Source organism: Eucalyptus grandis, chromosome 1, assembly GCF_016545825.1.
Source record: "Eucalyptus grandis isolate ANBG69807.140 chromosome 1, ASM1654582v1, whole genome shotgun sequence".
Taxonomy (NCBI): Eukaryota; Viridiplantae; Streptophyta; class Magnoliopsida; order Myrtales; family Myrtaceae; genus Eucalyptus; species Eucalyptus grandis.
In genome coordinates this window covers 1,384,579-1,393,391 of record NC_052612.1, presented here as the reverse complement: position 1 = coordinate 1,393,391, position 8,813 = coordinate 1,384,579, and the positions used below count along the sequence as shown (strand labels likewise).

The following is an 8,813-nucleotide window of genomic DNA, read 5'->3' as shown; positions in this document are numbered from 1 at the left end:
CTTTGAACGCCCTAAGTTCGACTTCAGAGGAAGGATTCTGCGGGCGTGGAGTCCGAGCTTCAACTTCTGCAGGTTTCAGTTTATAAAAGATGGGGAAAATCCTTTTACTACTCTCTGCCTGAGACACATCGTTCATCATGTGTGCAAGCTCAATAAGACACCATTTGCTGTCAGGATAAGTTTCAGAGATGATGGGTATGTAGATTTTGGAATCATCGATAGCTTGTAGGATTTTCTTAGCAATCTCATCACCCACCTTGATTTCAGATTCATCCAAGAATACACGGAGCTTGGCTCCTACCAAGGCGTCACGGAGCAAGCGCACAAAGTCATGACGAGTATCATTTCCGCTGAAACTCAGGAACACATCGTACCCACCTTCTGATGCTCTGGCCATATTTAGGAAGTGTATTACTTCCAGACCTCCCTGTCTCTCTCAAAGAGAAAAAAGGTTGTAACTTGGTGTGGTGAGGTTTTCGGAATGCTTCCGCAGCAGAGCACACACAGATGACCGATAATCCAATGAAGACCGAGATCCTAGGGGGTATACTGTATGTTACACAGACACGAAAAAAGAAGAAGAAGAAAGATCATCGAAGTGGAATTCTGCTCAGAGCGAAAAATCACATGCAAAAATACGAATAAATTCGGACGAGATTTCACCTAACTTCACAGGATAAAAGTGCCAAATTTGGACTTCATCGGAATCGCCTCGACGGATGACCGGTAAGGTGCTCACTGGCAAAGCATGGCTGCGGTGACGGTTCGGCAAGGTGCACGCGGCGGTGATTCGGCCGACGATTTGTGACACGGCTCGGCTCGTCTCGTCTCGGTAGTGACTTTGGGCTGCCGGTGGCGATGCAAGACGAAGCCGTAAGGGACCCCGAGCGAACCTGCGAAAACAGAGAGTGGTTTCGTCGTCACGAGGAAGGATCGCAAGCACCGTCGGCTCGGAGCAGAGAGCAGGCTCGTCGTCTCCGGTAGCTGGAGGTGTGGGAAGGAGCGGCAGCTCGTTAGGATCGGCGATGGACCCGACGGCCTCCCGGCGAAAAAAGAATCCCGATTTAGATCGGCCTGGGTCGCGACCTCAGGCCTCAGACGGCCAGATCTGGCGGTCCGACGGCCAGATCTGGCGGTCCGGCGGCCAGATCTGGCGGTCCCGCGGCCAGATCTGGCGGTCCCGCGGCCAGATCTGGCGGTCCCGTCCAACCGCCGGCCAATCTACATTGGGTTTAATTTTCAGGCTAAAAAAATTAAAAACGGTATAGCATTTCGGAAACCTCTTTACGTATTAACATTTTTCTAAAGTCATTTTTGAAAGCTGAACCAAACGGGCCCTAACTTCGGCGACGGGGTTCACGTTCCATGAAAGAAGACACGCACGATCAGACGCGACACGACGGGATGCAATGCGGATCGATCGGGGAAGAGAAATGGAAGATTGGGGGAAGAAAGGGAAGAGATCGAAGAACGGGTTGGGAGGATGAGAACCGAATCGGGGCGAAAGGCATGCGAATCCGAGAGATTTCAAATGGAGAAGAGAGGGAGGGAAGGTAGAGAGAGAGAGAGAGAGAAAGGGACGTACCGAATTTGGGGGAAGAATCTACCTAGGATCGCTCCGTAATACTTGCTTTCTCTGGTGCGAGAGAAAGAGACAGAGAATCTGTGTTACGAGATTTGAGGCAAGAGAGAAGGAAGAGGAGACGGAAGCTCCTGCTTTTGCTTCCTACTCTCACTCCCTACCTTTGAACTGAAATTATCGTTTTCCTTAGTTGAAAATTTCTATTTTTAGGGAAGAATATGAATTTCTTGGAAGTTTTCCTTATTGTAAATTTTTCCACCCTTTCCTTTCCACATCAGTAATTAAATTAATCAACAAAAATACGGCCACGCCACCATTTTGGTCCACATGTGTATGACACGAAAGCACTATCTTTTTTTATGGTTGAATTTTTCTTTTCAATTTGATGAATATGTTTTGTAAAAGTTCATATCGGGAAAAATTTCAAATAAAAGTCGAAAATACTCCCATTTGTTCAAATAAGGGCTCCCTTCTTCTCTTAAAAATAAGGCCCATACGTTCACATATATCCCTAATCGGTCGTGGCTTTTTCCCTTATTTAAAATAATCAACTACATGCTTTTACGTGAAATTTTGCCTTACTATTGTTTGCGGCTTCTACTCTGAAAAAAAAGAAAAAAAAAAAAAAAAGAAGAAGAGAATTTGGCCGTCTTCTTGTTCTGGAGGCCTCTTTACCCTGTTCGCGCCGACCTCGCTCTTGCTCTTAACCTAACGTCTCTCTCTCCCTTTCTCTGTGGCTATAGGCATCGGAGCTGGGCTTCGAGCTTACAGGTAACAGCCGGGTTACTTCGGAGATTGGTGCTTCTTCTGAAAGACTCCATCTTTACTCTTTTACTCGTGCACGATCTCCACCTGTTTTTATTGCTCTTGAACCGTACGCAGTGCTGAGAGATTGCATTATTATCTTCTGAGTTCTTCGTCGAAGCTTTTCACCTGTATATGTCTAGTGTGCTTGAATAATTGCTGCCCAGAGGGAAAAAAAAAACCGTTGTTTCTTAAGAAAACCAGATGGTCGTTGTCACCTTGCTCGTGGGTCGGGACAAATTTTAGTTTTTTTATCAGTAAAATTCAAATTTTTGTTTAGAGTTTGCAATATATGTGGGATTACCCTTAATGGGCTCTTTTTAATTCACAGTTTTAATCTCCGTTCTCGTTGCTGGAAATCACTATCTGTAGATAGCCATAGAAATGGGGGGCGCCGAATGCTGCCGGAGATTGGTCGTTGGAGATGGAGGTCGATGCTTTCAGACGCCTCTTCCCCGTTCACTACTATGAGCGGCATGTCTCTGAATCCATATGCCCGATGCTAAAACCCTGGAAAAAGCCAGAGATACTATTGTGTCCCTCAGTCAGTTCGTTTAGCTTTTTGTTTATCTGGTGATTTGTTTTTTCCTCCTTCATCAAGCCCACGCAAGTTGTATTCCTCCTGTCATTGCTTAGCATTGATAATGCAGGGGCTGTTGCATCCTCTGATGGGTCTGCACTGGCAAAGATTGGTTCCACCGTGAGTTTTTCCCCTTTTCAGTCTCTTGTGTAGATGTGATGCATATGCCAACGCACTCCTGCACTTCAGCATGTTCAAAGTAGTTGCATATGTATATACTTGTAGCTGAACCAACATATAGTTTCTATCTCTTCCATTTTATTTGTTTTGATGTTTAACTTTTGCACGCGTTTGAATCATTTAAGGTGGTCATTAATCGTTATTCTTGTGAAGTTTATAGGGTTTGCTCTTTTGCAAGTACATTTAATTAAAACATGCGCAATCATATTTTCCACAGACAATGTTGGCTGCTATAAAAATGGAAGTCATGACTCCTTCTGTCGATTCGCCTGATGAAGGCAGTATAGGTAAGCAGCCATTGACCAGTCAATCACTTTTCTTTTTCTAATGTTTCTTCAACTCTGGCACGTGACTTTGTATTATTTTCAGCGGTTGAGTTTCATATGCCCCCCCTATATGCTCTCCAGTTGTGAGGCCAGGTAGGCCTGCTGAGGTAGCACCAGTGATATCAAATCAACTTTTTGACTCTTTATTAAGGCATGTGAAATTGGTAAAGTTCCATTTTTTTTTTTCCAGCTTGCTTTGACTTCTTGAAACCTTTATTTGATCCTGTTGCTTCAGCGGAAGGGTGATATGGTATTAACAATACCTTGTTGTATTGACATCTGTATATTTGTGGGCATCTTGCTAATGTATATGAAAGGCATTAAATTCTAAACCGTATCCACCTTGTGCCTGTGACTATTTTGACTGAACTTTTTGATTGTTTTCAGAATGGAATATTCCACTGGGTCTACTAAATAGGCATGTAATGTTACTCTTTGGTTGAGGCAAATTTTCAGGAAGTCACTTGATCATGTAGCAATAAGTCTGCACAGATAATGTGGAGTAGCACCAATCTTGCCCCTGTAAAGCCTTATGCTAACTCTCAAATAAACAAAGTGGATAACTCTTTGGCAAGTTTACTGAAAGTCGCAGAAGTTAAGAGGGTTTGTTGTCACTTAGACTTGTATTCAGGGTAGAGATTACGTGAAGAGTAAACTTGCTCTTGGTTACAGGGAAACATTGATTTCTCTTTGCTCTGGCTTTCCTAGCGTGTTTCCAATCATTCAAATTCAAATGCTAGACTTAAATCGGACCATTTTCAGTTTGTCTCCTGAAGGGAAGGGGGAGGAAAGACCATTCACTTTTTCAGTGTAACCTACACTTCATGGAGATATATATATATATATATATATATATATATATATATATTTGTCATTTCACTTCATAAATTTTAGCGTAGCTCGATGCGGCGGCCGACGAGGCGGATGCGGAAGCGGCGGCGGTGGCGTGATTCGTCGGACGGTAGCTCCGTCGTCCGATCGGAGAAGAAGCAGAGGGCAGAGCAACCGGGCAAGAGTCGAACGAAAAATGGAGAGGGAGAGTTTGTAAGAGAGAAGGATCGGCTATTATTTTCTTGGGAGGAGAGAGAGAGAGCGCGGAATTTTTCAAATTTCCCGAGAGGGAAAGGTTTCGGGTGGGCCCAGCATAGCTCGTCGTCAAGGCTAGTGAAGGCTAGCGAGAGAAAAAATAAAAGAAAAATGTAGAAGACAGCAAGGGGGACAAGCTTCCACGTGGCGCCGCGTGAGTGGTCCGGGACCACGCTGACGTGGTGGTCCCGGACCACCCAATATTTTCTCAACTTCTTGTTGCTTCTCCTGACAACCCACACTTGAGAGAGAGCATATTATATAATATATCATGGGCTCATTTTGCTTCTCTGAGGATTCCTCTCGTTCGCATAATTTGTGCATGCATACGCATGCATTAATGAGGGAGAGACAACGGACGTGCAAGAACTTCCTTCCTCTTTTTTTGACTTTAGCTCTTTCGCATGTTCAGACCAATGGAGAGAGACCCTCCCTTCGTGCATGTAATCGACTGCGAGCCGCTGCGTCTTGTCGCGTTTTTAGTATCGATGCAAATGCGACTACATGAAATGCAATTTTACTATTTTTTTCTTAGGGGTTAAAGATTAATCCCTAAATTTTTATGCAATTAATTACTAAATGATTAGGCAAAATTTAGGTGTCAACACTTCTCGATCGACAGCCCCCGAGACTTGGGATTCTCGCCTGGTGGGGATATCAAACAGAACAAAGAGAGACAAACCATCAGCAAAATGTCTTTCTAAAGAGCCGAGTCTTCCCACATCTCGAACGGATCCGACACGAGAAAGATCCACGCAAAGCTCAGAGGGGCCTCACCTGCACGAGGAGCGTCGCCGATGGGAGATTGCAGGAGCAGCTCATCTGGGCTCTGCACGACATCCGGCGTCGCCATGCCGATTCTCAAGAAACGGGGGAACAGAGATCCGGGTGACGAAGCTTCGACCTTTCCGCTCGAGGCGATCGTCGTGGCGGGGGGCCAATCGCGGCTCGGGTTTCGTAAACGGGATTCGACGATGGGAGATGATGAAAATGATGGGGGAGGATAAAATGTTTGGCCCGACCCTAAAATTTAGGGAATTTTAGGGTCGAAACGGGCCGAGCCGGCGCGGGCCTTTTGACACTAGTGATTATCAGACTTCCCGTCCTCCTCCCTTTCTCTGCCTACTCTCTCTTCCACGGACCACGACTCCTCCTCCCGTCCTTTGCCTAGATTCCTCCCTGTCCTCCTCCTCCTCCTCCGCTCCTCCAGCATGCCCTTCTTGTATTTCCGAACCTCCTCCCTTTCTTTGCCTACGCTCGTTTCTCTACTCCAATCCTCCTGCACGCACTTCTCGTATTTCCAGACCTCCCCTCCCCTCGTCCCCTCGCTTCACGTACTTCGTCTTTCTCTTCACGCGTATCAACTCCATACTTCTTCTGCTTCGAATCCTCCCTCTGCTTTCACTCCTCTCTCTCCCTCCAATATCCTGCTGCACTTGACCACGTTAAAATTCCACATTAGTTTTAAGCACTACAAAATTAAAATAATGCTAATCTTCTAATCATCTAATCAAGTATAGAATAGGCCGCTTGTGAAACATTTTCTTTATATTGCTGCAAATACTCGAGAAACAGGGTCAATAGAGTTTAGAAAAAAGAAAAATTCCTCTTTTAAATAGTATAGTGATAACATTTAGCTTGACTAATTCCTATTCGCACACATGAACCACCACATCTACGTGCTTCATATAAGGCTTTATCCACATCTAGACAAGTGTCGCTACTAAGATTGTTTTGTATCTAACAACGAAAAACTGTAGTCAAGGTGGTATGGTAAGTAAAATTTCATACGCTATCCGAAAAACCGTCAACTTAAGCCATGTGAATATTTAAAATGTCAGTCTCTATTTGTAGGGCAATTGGGCAGATAAATCGCATTTTTTGGTGGGAAAAATTTCTAAAATGGAACTAGAGTATGACGGAGAAGCTAGGAGTAGACTGAAAAGCTAGTGAAGGTAGGGGGTAAGCTATACCACTTACGAAATTTGCAGGCTATTAGGCAACAATGTGAACGTTCAAGAGGGCTATTATTGCTAAATAGCATGACATAAGAAGTATATATATTAAAAAACAATTATCGCATAATGGAGAAAATATTGGGTGGTTCGGGAACGCCATGTCAGCGTGGTTCCTAACCACTCACACGGTGCCATGTGGAAAAGTGGGCTGTCTTCTGCATTTTTTCTCTTTCTCCTCTCCGTAGCTTCTTCTAACCCTCTCCTAGCCTGCTCACGTCGATTCTCCCCTAGCCTGCACAGCCTGCACATTCTCTCTCATCTACAATGCATTTATTATGCTTGGCATAGGGGCTTTCTCTTTCCTCTTCAAACGAAGGAAAGAGAAGCAAAGCCTCCGCATGGTTACTCTCCAGCAATTGCGAATTCTTTCACCCAACGGAGGTTTCAAAATTTTGAATCCCAAAATCTCTTTACGCTCGTCGCTGCTCTGCCGTGCGACAAGTGGTCGTTCCCTGCTGCTGCTGACAACCTATATTACGAGCGGCCCTGCTCTGGTGCCACTCGCTTCTCTCTTCTCTCTCATTGCTACTCCTGCGTTTGTTTCGGCATTCGTCAGCGGCCGTTCCCCTGTCGACGTTAACAAACCACATTACGGCCACCCTTACCTTACTCCGGCGCTCGCTTGCTTCTCTTTGCGCGCTCCTTGCTGCTCCAGCATTCGTTCGAAATTCGTCAAGCGGCCGTTCCCCTGCCGTCGCTAGTGAAGCAAGGGCCCCTACTACGGTGCTCACTTGCTTCTCTTTCCGCACTACTTTGGCGTTTGTCAAGCGACCGGAGGAGGAGGAAGGGCCATTTCTTCTGAAGGCGGAGGAATAAGGACAGAGATTTGGCTGTGGTTTTGTGAGAGCAGAGCGTGAGGCACATATCCTACCACTGCACGTTGCGGAGCTGATCGATGACTGGGCTCGGTGATTACACGTTGCTCTCAAGACTCAAGTCCCAGAGAGAGGTCGTTGACTGGCTAAACTTCGTCGTTCAAGATGCGTTTAGGGCTTTCGCGATGCAAAATTTGTTTGTAGGGGTTCAACAGAAAAGTTGCGTACTCACTACCTAACCTCAAGGGAGTTAATTGCTTGTACCGATACAATTGGTGTTGCCGTAGGTGTTGAACTTTGAAAGAGATACTCCGAAAAATACGCTCAAAAAGTAGCTGCTACTGACTTTCACAGCGATGGCCTTCAACAATTAGTATTATTCATAGTAGTTTGATCCCTCTTCATCGTGAGATTTCTAAGTCAATTAACATGACGGCCTCCCTAAACACAAACTAAATTTGCCGCAGCCTCTTAAAATTGAGCCAATGATTGACTTGATATTGTTTGGTAGGTTTGGTCCTTGGTAGTAGAAATCTCAGGCCTTGTATCGCTGTAGGTCATAATAATTTTAGTTTTTTTCATTAAGAAATGACCGTTTACGCACAGATACCGCAGGAAAATTAATCTAGTGAAGATTGACTATTTAATTCCTCGTATTCAAGTTAGGTTTTATAATGAAGTCTTCTAGGTTAGCAAAGCTTTTTTGGGTAATATTAAAGTGAATCAAACATCTTAGGTTCTTAACGCTTCTGATTGGAGTCGCGGCGGCTTTGCCAAAGTTGAATCGGGTCCCATGAACGGCAATTGGGGATAGGCGCCTTCTATTGCTTTGATGGTGGCTTGCCGGGCTTTTCATCGACTTACTTTTTCTGTCTTCCCACCCAAAAAACGCCCGGTGTCCAACAATGGGTAAGCAGATAACATGTGTTCCACGTGGGCTGCTTTCATTTGCTCATATGCCACACCAATCGATGTAGATAATCCTCAAAAAATCAAGAAGTCCGGTCCCAGTCCGTTCCTTCTGTTTCGGTTCGGCAATGCCTCGACGGCGGAAGAACCGACGTCCACGGGAGAATGGGAATGATGGTCCAGCCAATTTCAATCTGTTCTGGTTCAACTTTGGGAAGATCCCGGATTTGAAGTTGAGATTATTTTGTGACGAGTTGTGCCGATATAGAAGTTGATGCATCATATTCAGATTGAAGATAGCACTAAACTTGCTTCTGAAACTCATATGCAAAGACTTAAGATGATCGTGAATGTGACAAAGATTTATCTTTTCCTTTAGTGCAATCTATTAGCCATTCTATTTTTGTATATATGTTTCCATGAATTCTATTTTAATGGTTAAGTGATGTCATGCTTTGATGTTTTATGCCTATAGTCATTGAACTCATTTCGTGTTATTTTGCTTCTACCCAT

General features: G+C 44.7%; 2 long non-coding RNA genes across 3 annotated transcripts; one reads left to right on the top strand and one right to left on the bottom strand.

The window, feature by feature from the left end:
• Positions 1-333: 333 nt before the first annotated feature.
• On the bottom strand, positions 334-1,737 carry LOC120291390. Its single transcript, XR_005549407.1, has 3 exons — positions 1,586-1,737; positions 664-984; positions 334-549 (listed from the first exon to the last, which is right to left on the bottom strand). It is a non-coding gene; the product is annotated as an uncharacterized LOC120291390 (long non-coding RNA).
• Positions 1,738-2,247: 510 nt separating this feature from the next.
• Positions 2,248-3,538, top strand: LOC120292740. 2 transcript variants are annotated; one of them, XR_005550338.1, is made up of 5 exons: positions 2,248-2,353; positions 2,759-2,930; positions 3,037-3,086; positions 3,364-3,433; positions 3,516-3,538. It is a non-coding gene; the product is annotated as an uncharacterized LOC120292740 (long non-coding RNA). The 2 variants fall into 2 exon arrangements; XR_005550340.1 differs by having other exon boundaries at positions 2,718-2,930.
• The last annotated feature ends 5,275 nt before the right edge of the window (positions 3,539-8,813 follow it).